The sequence below is a fragment of the Macrotis lagotis genome, chromosome 1 (assembly GCF_037893015.1).
Source record: "Macrotis lagotis isolate mMagLag1 chromosome 1, bilby.v1.9.chrom.fasta, whole genome shotgun sequence".
Lineage (NCBI taxonomy): Eukaryota > Metazoa > Chordata > Mammalia > Peramelemorphia > Peramelidae > Macrotis > Macrotis lagotis.
In genome coordinates this window covers 761,529,397-761,539,366 of record NC_133658.1, presented here as the reverse complement: position 1 = coordinate 761,539,366, position 9,970 = coordinate 761,529,397, and positions in this window count along the sequence as shown.

The following is a 9,970-nucleotide window of genomic DNA, read 5'->3' as shown; positions in this document are numbered from 1 at the left end:
GAGTATCGTGAAGGTTTGACAGATTGAGTTCTTCTGGGTGAAGAAAATTTTTGACAAAAAAGTGTTCTGGTTAAAATGTTCGTTCTCCTTTCCTGTGGAGTTCCAGTGTAGAAAATACTTTCCAAAATTTCTTAGCTTGAAAGATCTCTGATTCTGGAATGTTATTAAAACAGAATTGTAGAAAATACGAAATGATATTAGTCTAATAAAATCTAAACTAGCTTACCAAGAAATCCACAAAATTACCACGAAAATGGATCAAAAGCATGGGATACATCAGGCTAAAAATTAGTGGATCATATACTAAGGAGATAGTAACAAATTATGTAAAGTAGAATGAGACAGTGAATTGTGAAGTAATCCCTTATGCCCTGTCCTCTACCCAATTCCACATTTTATGATTTTCATATGTATCTGTGAATGCTCTAATGATTAATATACTAGTAGATGAATAGACTAGAGCTACATGCTCTCTTCCCTTTTGAATCCTAGTCTATAGACTTTAATAGTAATAGAAAGAGTAGTAAGACTAAAATTGATGGTAGAGGCCACAAGCATTTTACAAGACAGAATACAAAACAGCTTAAATATTAAAGATAAAAAAGCCATTAGAAGTTATTTATTTGAACCAGCAGCTGAGATATAAAGTTCCTCTACAATAGTACTTCTTTGGAGCCCTCCAGTGATAGGGAACAGATTATCTCTGTCAGGAGCTTTCCTAGAATTTCCATCTATTGGTCTTTGTTCTGTCTTTTAGATACAAGCAAAACAAGAGAAATCTTGTAGAAATGGTGACTTTTGAACTGTAACTAGAAATGAATCCTATTTTTCTTAATTTTATCTCTTGTTACCAACATAAGCAAATCCTTTCTTAAATTGGGGCAGGTGTGTGTGTGTGTGTGTGTGTGTGTGTGTGTGTGTGTGTGTGTGTGTGCACTGTATATATATATATATATATATATATATATATATATTATGTATGTATGTATTAGGAGACTAGTATATATAACTGATAATATTGGCTCATGGAACACTGTCTAAAAATTAAAATAGAGTTTTATACTGATGGGTAAAGAACTCAATACAACTGGTGAATGATAAGTCAGAAATAAGAAAGTTGCAAGAAAAAAATCAACATGTATTAAATGCAAGTGTACTGTATATGATGAAGCATTGAGATAGTATAAATCAGTGTAAGCCAGTCTGAAACATAACTTTGGCTTGAGGATCAGGTAACTGAAGATGAGTGCCCAGCTGTTCTCCCAGAGTTTCATACTGTCTGCCAACATCCTGCCATATTCCCCACAATAGCTTTGACGATGCCATCTGCATGATGTGAGCATTAGGGTAGGTTGTGTCTGCTTGCAAGAAAATAAAGTGAATGAATTCTTGGTCTAGGGGAACTCTTGACCGGAGAAAAAATGTCAGTGAGACAGATACACAGCAAGGTGAGCTGCACTCACATTTTTCCTGATTAAAAATTGAAAAAAAAGTGAACTTAGGGTATAAGTGGGAAAAGAAGGTGAATAAACTGCTACTGTTACTTTGATGAGGACATCTCCCATCAGTCCCCTCTTCCTCTTGTTTGGGTATGCCCCAGGATACAGGACATGACCTGTCCTAGGCTCAGGCTTTCCCAGTTCTCCAGTACCTTTGTCCTACCATCAGAGCTGGAATGAGTTGGGAACACTTATCTGTATTCATGAGATCTGAGAGAGGCTCCTGACCCTTGCTCCTGCCCTACTCAACTGTATGATTAGAGGTATTCCACTCTTACCTACTGTTCCGCCCTGAACCAATCAAGCCCTTGTCTATCCTGGAATCTCTCCTCTGCACCTGATAATTAACATAAGTTTTAATGGCATCTTTTAAGACTTGCCTATTGACATCTAACTTGATAGATTCAATTGAACACAAACTCCTTTTCTAATCAACATATTTGTTTACATGGCTTAGCCAGCCAGCAAGTCAAGGCCCTAGATGTCTAATTGGTAATTTTTCCACTACAGCTTAGAATCTAATCAGGATATAAATTAGGGTTCTATAACCTTAACTCCCATCCTTTGCCCAGGTAGTAGGCCCTTAAGTGTAGATAACAACTCCCTGATCAACCTTCTGGACAAATGAGTTCAGGCAGTAGTTCCACAAATCCAATAATGTCCCTTTAGTCCTAGTTGGTCTTCCAGGAATATATTTTCCTTGGTTTCCAACAAATGGATAATACTATTAATCTAAGGGGTCCTCCTAAATAAGTCATATAATTATCATAATAGGTACATTTGCAAAGTTGTTGTACCTCTTTCTACTGTCAAGTTTTTATACTGTCAAATATTTAGATAGGTCTTCTTGTCTCCAAAATTGATCAAAAGTCATCAGGAAGTTGACATGTGCTCCCACAAAAACCTGGAAAATAGGACAGGTCCATATCTCTAATAATGAGGAAGTAAAAATCTTGATAAAAGAAAAAGTAAATAGTCATATCAGTAACAAGGGTTATGATATACGAAAGAAATCACTAATAAGGTGTGGAGCCCCAAATTCTTATTATAAAAGAAAGGGGGAAATTGTGAGGAAAATGTGGGTGTCTGGGTTCCAGAAGAATGTGAAAGGAGGATTGTAAATTTACATTACATATTGCCTTATAGGCAGGTGATCACAATCTGGTCAAAAACTGATGAGCTTGCCCCACCTGCTTTTGACTTAATCTAGAGTCCTGACCTTCTCCTTTGCCTGTGCTCAAGGAGATCTAGCTGTTCTTGCTCATTAGTGTAATGAGCATGGTGAGAGAAATGTATAGGAATCAATGTATCAAATAGATTTGTGACCCCAGTCTATGATTGGCATTAGGGGGCAGGAACAAAGCCTTTTAGAGTGCATAAAAGAGCTTGTATTTTGAGATTTCCCCACCCCTGTTTCCCATCATTAGAGAGGTGTGCCTTTTTGTTAAGTTATCATAATGACTCTGAAAAAAAAACCCTTAAATAGTGTTACTTTTCAAACAAAGAACCAAATAAAGAGGACAGACATTGAATGTGCTTTTCAGAGTTTGAAGTTTTTCCTTTCTTTGGTTACTTTAGAAAACAAAAATGTGGACTCTAGGGTCCCACTTTAAATATACAATGATACCAAATAAATCTAAATTAAGAAACAAGAAAACAAAAACCAACTCTATTAGAATACATCTACATGTGAAAGGTGAAATACATATAGTAAGGTCTGAAAATCCTAAATCAATTAGGATTGATTTGAGAGAGACCTAAATGAAAAGGGAGGTGATTGATGAGAGGATTCCAGGTCACGTTAACTTGAAGCTCATCCTTAGCAAGTGGTTATCTCTGGTATGCTAGATTGGGACTTGGAGGGCCTAATGTGACTTTTCCTGAGTTATATTAGCAATAGAACACTCAAAGACAATCAAGTGAACATGTTCTGATCAGATTTAATCTCTTTCTTTCAAAGTCCTCATTCTGCTTTGAGTACTGGTGTCTTGTTTATCTTAGCATCCGCATGTTTCCTTTTCTCTGAATTTCTTTAGAATTTATCAAGAGACATTTTCTCAGAGATAATAATTTTAAGTAATGAATACATATATGCCATCAAGATACACTTTCTGCACATTTTCTTACTTGTAATAGCTTCCACTACCTCCATTAGAGCTCATTGTTTTCATCAACATGTCATCAATTAACCAGTAGGCATTTATTTTATACCTGTTGATTCAAACACTGTTTTCCAAAAGAAAAATATAAAGTTAAAATGAAACTTCAAATAACTTAAGTTTATTATACATACATATATATGTATATATATACATATATATATATATATATGTATATATGAAGATACTACCTATAAGAATAAAAAACAAGATGCTTCATGGGGGTTGAGCTATTAGGTCAATTTCAATCTAGAAACATCAAGGAAGGTTTTTAATGGAAAAGTGAAATTTGCATTTGACTTTTTTCATTTTTAAAGCTTTTATTTGTTTTTAATTTTACAATTTTCCCCCCTAAACTTACTCCCTCCTCCCACCCCCAAAAGAAGGAAATTTGCCAGTCTTTACATTATTTCCATGGTTTACATTGATCCAAATTGAATGTGATGAGAGAGAAATCATATCCTTAAGGAAGAAACATAAAGTATAAGAGATAGGAAGGTCAGACAATAATATAACAGTTTGTTCCCTAAATTAAAGTGAATAGTCCTTAGTCTTTGTTCAAACTCCACAGTTCTTTCTCTGGACACAGATGGTATTCTCCATTGTAGAGAGCCCCAAATTGTCCCAGATTGTTGCACTGATGGAATGAGTGAGTCCATCAACTTTGATCATTGCCCCCATGTTGCTGTTTGGGTGCAGAGTGTTTTTCTAGTTCTGCTCATCTCACTCAGCATCAGTTCATGCAAATCCCTCCAGGCTTCCCTGAATTCCTATCCCTCTTGGTTTCTAATAGAACAATAGTGTTCCATGGCATACATATACCACAGTTTGTTAAGCCATTCCCCAACTGAAGGACCTTTAATTGATTTCCAATTCTTTGCCACCACAAACAAGGCTGCTGTGAATATTTTTGCACAAATGATTTTTTTACCTTTTTCATCATCTCTTCAGGGTATAGATCCAGTAGTGTAATTGCTGGTTCAAACAGTATGCACATTTTTCTTGCACTTTGGGCGTAGTTCCAAATTTCTGTCCAGAAAGGCTGGATGAGTGCACAGCTCCGCCAACAATGTAATGGTGTCCCAGATTTCCCACAACCCTTCCAAAATGATCATTATCCTTTTGGGTCATATTGATCAATCTGAGACGTGTGAGGTGGTACCTCAGAGAAGTTTTAATTTGCATTTCTCTAATAATTACTGATTTAGAGCAATTTTTCATATGACTATGGATCGCTTTGATTTCTTAAGTTGTAAATTGCCTTTGCATATCCTTTGACCATTTGTCAATTGGGGAGTGGCTTGTTTTTTAAAAAAATTGACTCAGTTCTCTGTATATTTTAGAAATGAATCCTTTATCAGAAACATTACTTCTAAAGATTGTTTCCCAGTTTACCACATTTCTTTTGATCTTGATTTCAGTGGTTTTGTCTGTACTTTTATTTTAAAGTAATAGACATCATCTAGCTTGTTTTTAGTCATGTTCTCCATTTCTCCCTTAGTCATAAACTGCTTCTCTTTGCATAGATCTGACAGGTAAACTAGTTGATCTTATAGGTTGCTTATAGTATTGCTATTTAGATTTAATCCTGTATCCATTTGAATCTTACCTTGGTATGCGGTGTGAGGTGTTGGTCTAATCTAAATTTCTTCCATACTAACTTCAAATTTTCTCAACAGTTTTTATTGAAGAGAGAGTTTTATTCCAATAGCTGGATTCTTTGGGTTTATCAAAAACCAGATTACTATAATCATTTCCTGCAATTGCACCTATTCTATCCCACTGATTCACAACTCTATGTCTTAGCCAATACCAGCCAGTTTTGCTGACTGATGCTTTATAATATAATTTTAGATCAGTTAGGGCTGAGCTTCCTTCTTTTGTACTATTTTTCAATTAAATCCATAGAAATTCTTGAATTTTTATTTCTCCATATGAATGTACTTACAACTGCTTCTAACTCTTTAATTTTGATTGGTAGGGCACTAAACGGGTAGTTTAGTTTTGGTTGAATTGTCATTTTTATTATATTAGCTCTACCTATCCATGAGCAGTTGATGTTTGCCCAGTTCTTTAAATCTAATTTAATTTGTGTGAAATGTATTTTAGAATTGCTTTCAAAAATTCTCTGAGATGGCCTTGACAAATAGATTCCCAGGTATTTTATATTGTCTGAGGTTACTTTGAATGGGGTTTCTCTTTCTATCTCTTCCGGCTTTATCTTCTTAGACATGAGGATTTATGTGAGTTTATTTTATATCCTGCAAATTTACTAAAACTGCTAATTGTTTCCAGTAGTTTTGTGGATGATTTCTTGGGATTATTTAGGTAGACCATCATGTCATCTGCAAAGAGTGAGAGTTTTGCCTCTTCCTTCACAATTCTAATTCCATCAATTTTTTTTTCTTCTCTAATTGCTGAAGCTAACATTTTAAATAAAATGTTGAATAGTAGTGGTGATAATGAGCATCATTTTTCACCCGTGATCTTATTGGGATTACCTCTAGCCTTTCCCCATTGAATATAATGCTTGTTGATGGTTTCAGGTAGATGCTGGTTATTATTCTAAGGAACAGTCCATTTATTCCTAAACCCTCTAGTGTTTTTAGTAGGAATGGGTGCTGTATTTTTGTCAAAAGTTTTTTTCAGCATCTATTGATTTAATCATATAAATTCTGATAGGTTTGTTGTTTATATAATTAATTATACTAAGAGTTTTCCTAATTTTGAAAAAACCTTGCAATTCCTGTGATGAACCCTACTTGGTCAAAAGGTATTATCCTAGTGATAACTTGTAATCATTTTGCTAAGATTTTATTTAAGATTTTTGCATCTATATTCATCTGAGAGATAGGTCTATACTTTTCTTTTTCTGCACCATATTGGTGTCATAGATAGAGTTAGACAGAGTTCCATCTTCCTCTATTTTTCCATAGAGTTTATATAGAATTGGACACAATTGGTCATTAAATGTTCGGTAGTATTCACTTATGAATCTCTCAGGCCCTAGAGATTTTTTTCCTTAGGGAGTTCAATGATAGTTTGTTGGATTTCTTTTTCTGAGATAAGGTTGTTTAGGTATTTAAACTCCTCTTCATTTAACCTGGGCAACTTATATTTTTGAAATATTTGTCCATTTCACTTAGATTGTCAAATTTATTGGCATAGATTTGGACAAAATAATTCTGAATTATTACTTCAATTTCCTCCTCATTGGTGGTGAGTTCACCTTTTTCATTTATGATACTAGCAATTTGGTTTCTTCATTTTTTAAAATCAAATTGACCAAAGGTTTATAGACTTTATAGGTTTTATTCATAAAACCAACTCTTGGTTTTATTTATTAATTCAATAGATTTTTTTTTGCTTTTGATTTTATTAATTTCTCCTTTAATGTTTAGAATTTCTAATTTGGTATTTAATTGGGATTTTTTAATTTGTTCTTGCTCTAATTTTATTAGTTGCATATTTAGTTCATTAATTTCCTCTTTCTCTAATTTAATCATGTAAGCATTTAAAGCTATAATATATCCTTTGACAACTGCTTTGAGTGAATCCCATAGGATTTGGTATGTTATTTCATTATTGTCATTATCTAGGATAAAATAATTAATTCTTTCTATAATTTGCTGTTTGATCTTCTCATTCTTTGAAATTAGAATATTCAGTGTCCAATTAGTTCTGGGTCTATATCTCCCTGGCCCAATATTGCATATGATTTTTTTTGCATTGTGATCTGAGAAAGATGTATTCACTATTTCTGCTTTTCTGCAGTTGATCATTAGGCTTTTATGCCCTAGTACATGGTCAATTTTGGTATGTGTCATGTACTGCAGAGAAAAAGGTAAATTCCTTTCCATCTCCATTCAATTTTTCCATAGGTCTTTCATAGCTAGTTTTTCTAACACTCTGCTTACCTCCTTAACTTCTTTCTTATTTATTTTATGATTTGATTTATCTAAATCTGAGAGCTGGAGGTTGAGCTCTCTCACTAGTAGAGTTTTGATGTCTTTGTCTTTCTGTAGTTCTTTCAGCTTTTCCTCTATGAGTTTGGATGCTATCCCATTGGGTGCATATATGCATATATATATATATATATATATATATATATATATATATTCAGTATTGAGATCACTTTATTGTCTATGGTACCTTTTAGGAGTATATAGTTTCCTTCCTTATATCTTTTAATGCTATCTATTTTTGCAGCTGCTTTGTCTTAGATAGGGATTGCTACCCCTGCTTTGTTCACTTTAGCCAAAGAAAAATATATTTTACTCCAACCTTTTACCTTTACTCTATATGTATCTCTCTGTTTCAAATTACTTTCTTGTAAGCAGCATTTTGTAGGATTCTAGTTTTTAATCCATTCTGCTATTTCTTTACATTTCATCCCATTCACATTCAAAGTTATACTTATTTTTATTGACCTCCATGCTATCTTCATTCTGTTTGTATCCCCCACCCCCTTTTCCCCTTGATTGAGGTCTTCTCCTTTGTCCTGGAGGGAGTGATTGAAGTGAATAAATACTTTTGTCTTCAATCAATGGTGAGCTATACCCTTTGGTGAGGTCATTAGCTGAGCTGGTTCTTCTGTGCACACACCTGTGCCTTGGACAGAAAGTCTGTATTTGTGTTTTCTCTGGGAAGAGGCTTCAGCCAGCCAAAACAGAGTTCTGGACTCAGTGTTCCTTAGACCAGAGGAGCACAGTGATGATGTCTACAACTCTCCTGCACCAGAACTCTACCCCCAGCCCTGTCAGCAAGCTCCAGATGGTCAGTACTAGCACCAATGCCTCTGCTCCCAAGTTGACCCAAGCTCCTGCTCCCCACAGTTGACCAGGCCCTAGCCCTGTCACTGATCAAGCAGGTCTGGTTCTCTGGCCCTTAGGCTTCTGAGCTCCAACTCAGCAGCTAATGAGGATGATCCTTGGCTGACCTGCCCTCTGCATCTGGACTCACCCACAACTGTAGAAGACAAGTCCTGAGGTAGATGTTCTTTCTCTTTGCTTCTCTTTCTGGGTTTTCTTGATTGGAATTCTGTTGAGAGGGTTGTTTCATATAGTATATGGGGAAAGATCAGGAGATTTTAGAACTGTGCCTGTCTTCTCTCCACCATCTTGGCTGGAGTGCATTTGGCTTTAAAAGATGGTTACAAAGGAAAAGGGAGGACATTCTTGGAAATGATATTATCAGGAAAGGCTTGGGGACAGTAAAAAAAACAAGATTTATTGAGGGACTGAATTGTTCTATTTTATTTAAGCATTGATAATGTGGAAGGTAATAATATTAGGTATCATAAATGGGGCTAAATTTTGTAGTGACTTAAATGCTTGGCAAAGGAGTATGAACTATATTATGGAAGCAATAGGAAGTATTTAAGATTTTTCTGATGCACACACAGTAATATGATTATTTAGCTTATTATTTAGCTAGCAATATAAGGGATCAAGGAAGAGGTGAAGGATAGTGGAGAAGTAATAGAAGTAATTAGAAGCCAATTGCAATTCTCTAGATGGGTGCTAATTAGTACTGTGATTAGGATTGTGGCTGACAGAAGAGACTGAGATTTTGTAGATGAAACAAAAGATATTGCAGAGATGTAAACAGCAGAACTTGGTGATTTACTGGATTTTATTAAGAGAGAGAGTAAAGAATTAAGTTTATACCAAGGATATAAACATAGAAGCTATATGCCAAAGTCAGAATTAGAGATATAAGAACGAAGAACATATTTAGGAGGAAATAAGATGGATTCTCTTTCAACATGTTGAATTTGAAGTGAGGTATGACACTCTGATATAGATAGTCTCTTGGTTCTGGGACATATGGACTTGAAACTCAGCAGTCTCAAGATTGGAGATGAATGCTTGAGGAACTTTCTGCATTAAAAAGGTTGTCATTGAGATTGTTGGATTAAATGTGATTGACAAAGAAGCGATTATATGGAAAGAAACAAAAGGGGCAGAATCTTGGGAGAACACCATTAGGGCTAAATATAGGAGGATTCAACCAAAAAATTGAAGCAGTTAGGGCATCAAGGAGTCACAGTGGATAGAGTAAGAAAGACTCCTTTTCCTAAGTTCAAATCCAGTCTCAGACTTGTCCTGTTGTATGACCCTGCACAAGTCATATAATCCTATCTGTCTTAGTTTCCTCATCCATGAAATGAGCTAGAGAAAGAAATGGTAAACCAGTCCATTATCTTTACCAAGAAAACCCCAAATGGAATCATAAAGAGTTAGTAAGAAAACTACAAGAATCTTATGAGTTTGAAGCTGAGGGGTGAGATATTGGAGGGAAAAGGCAAAT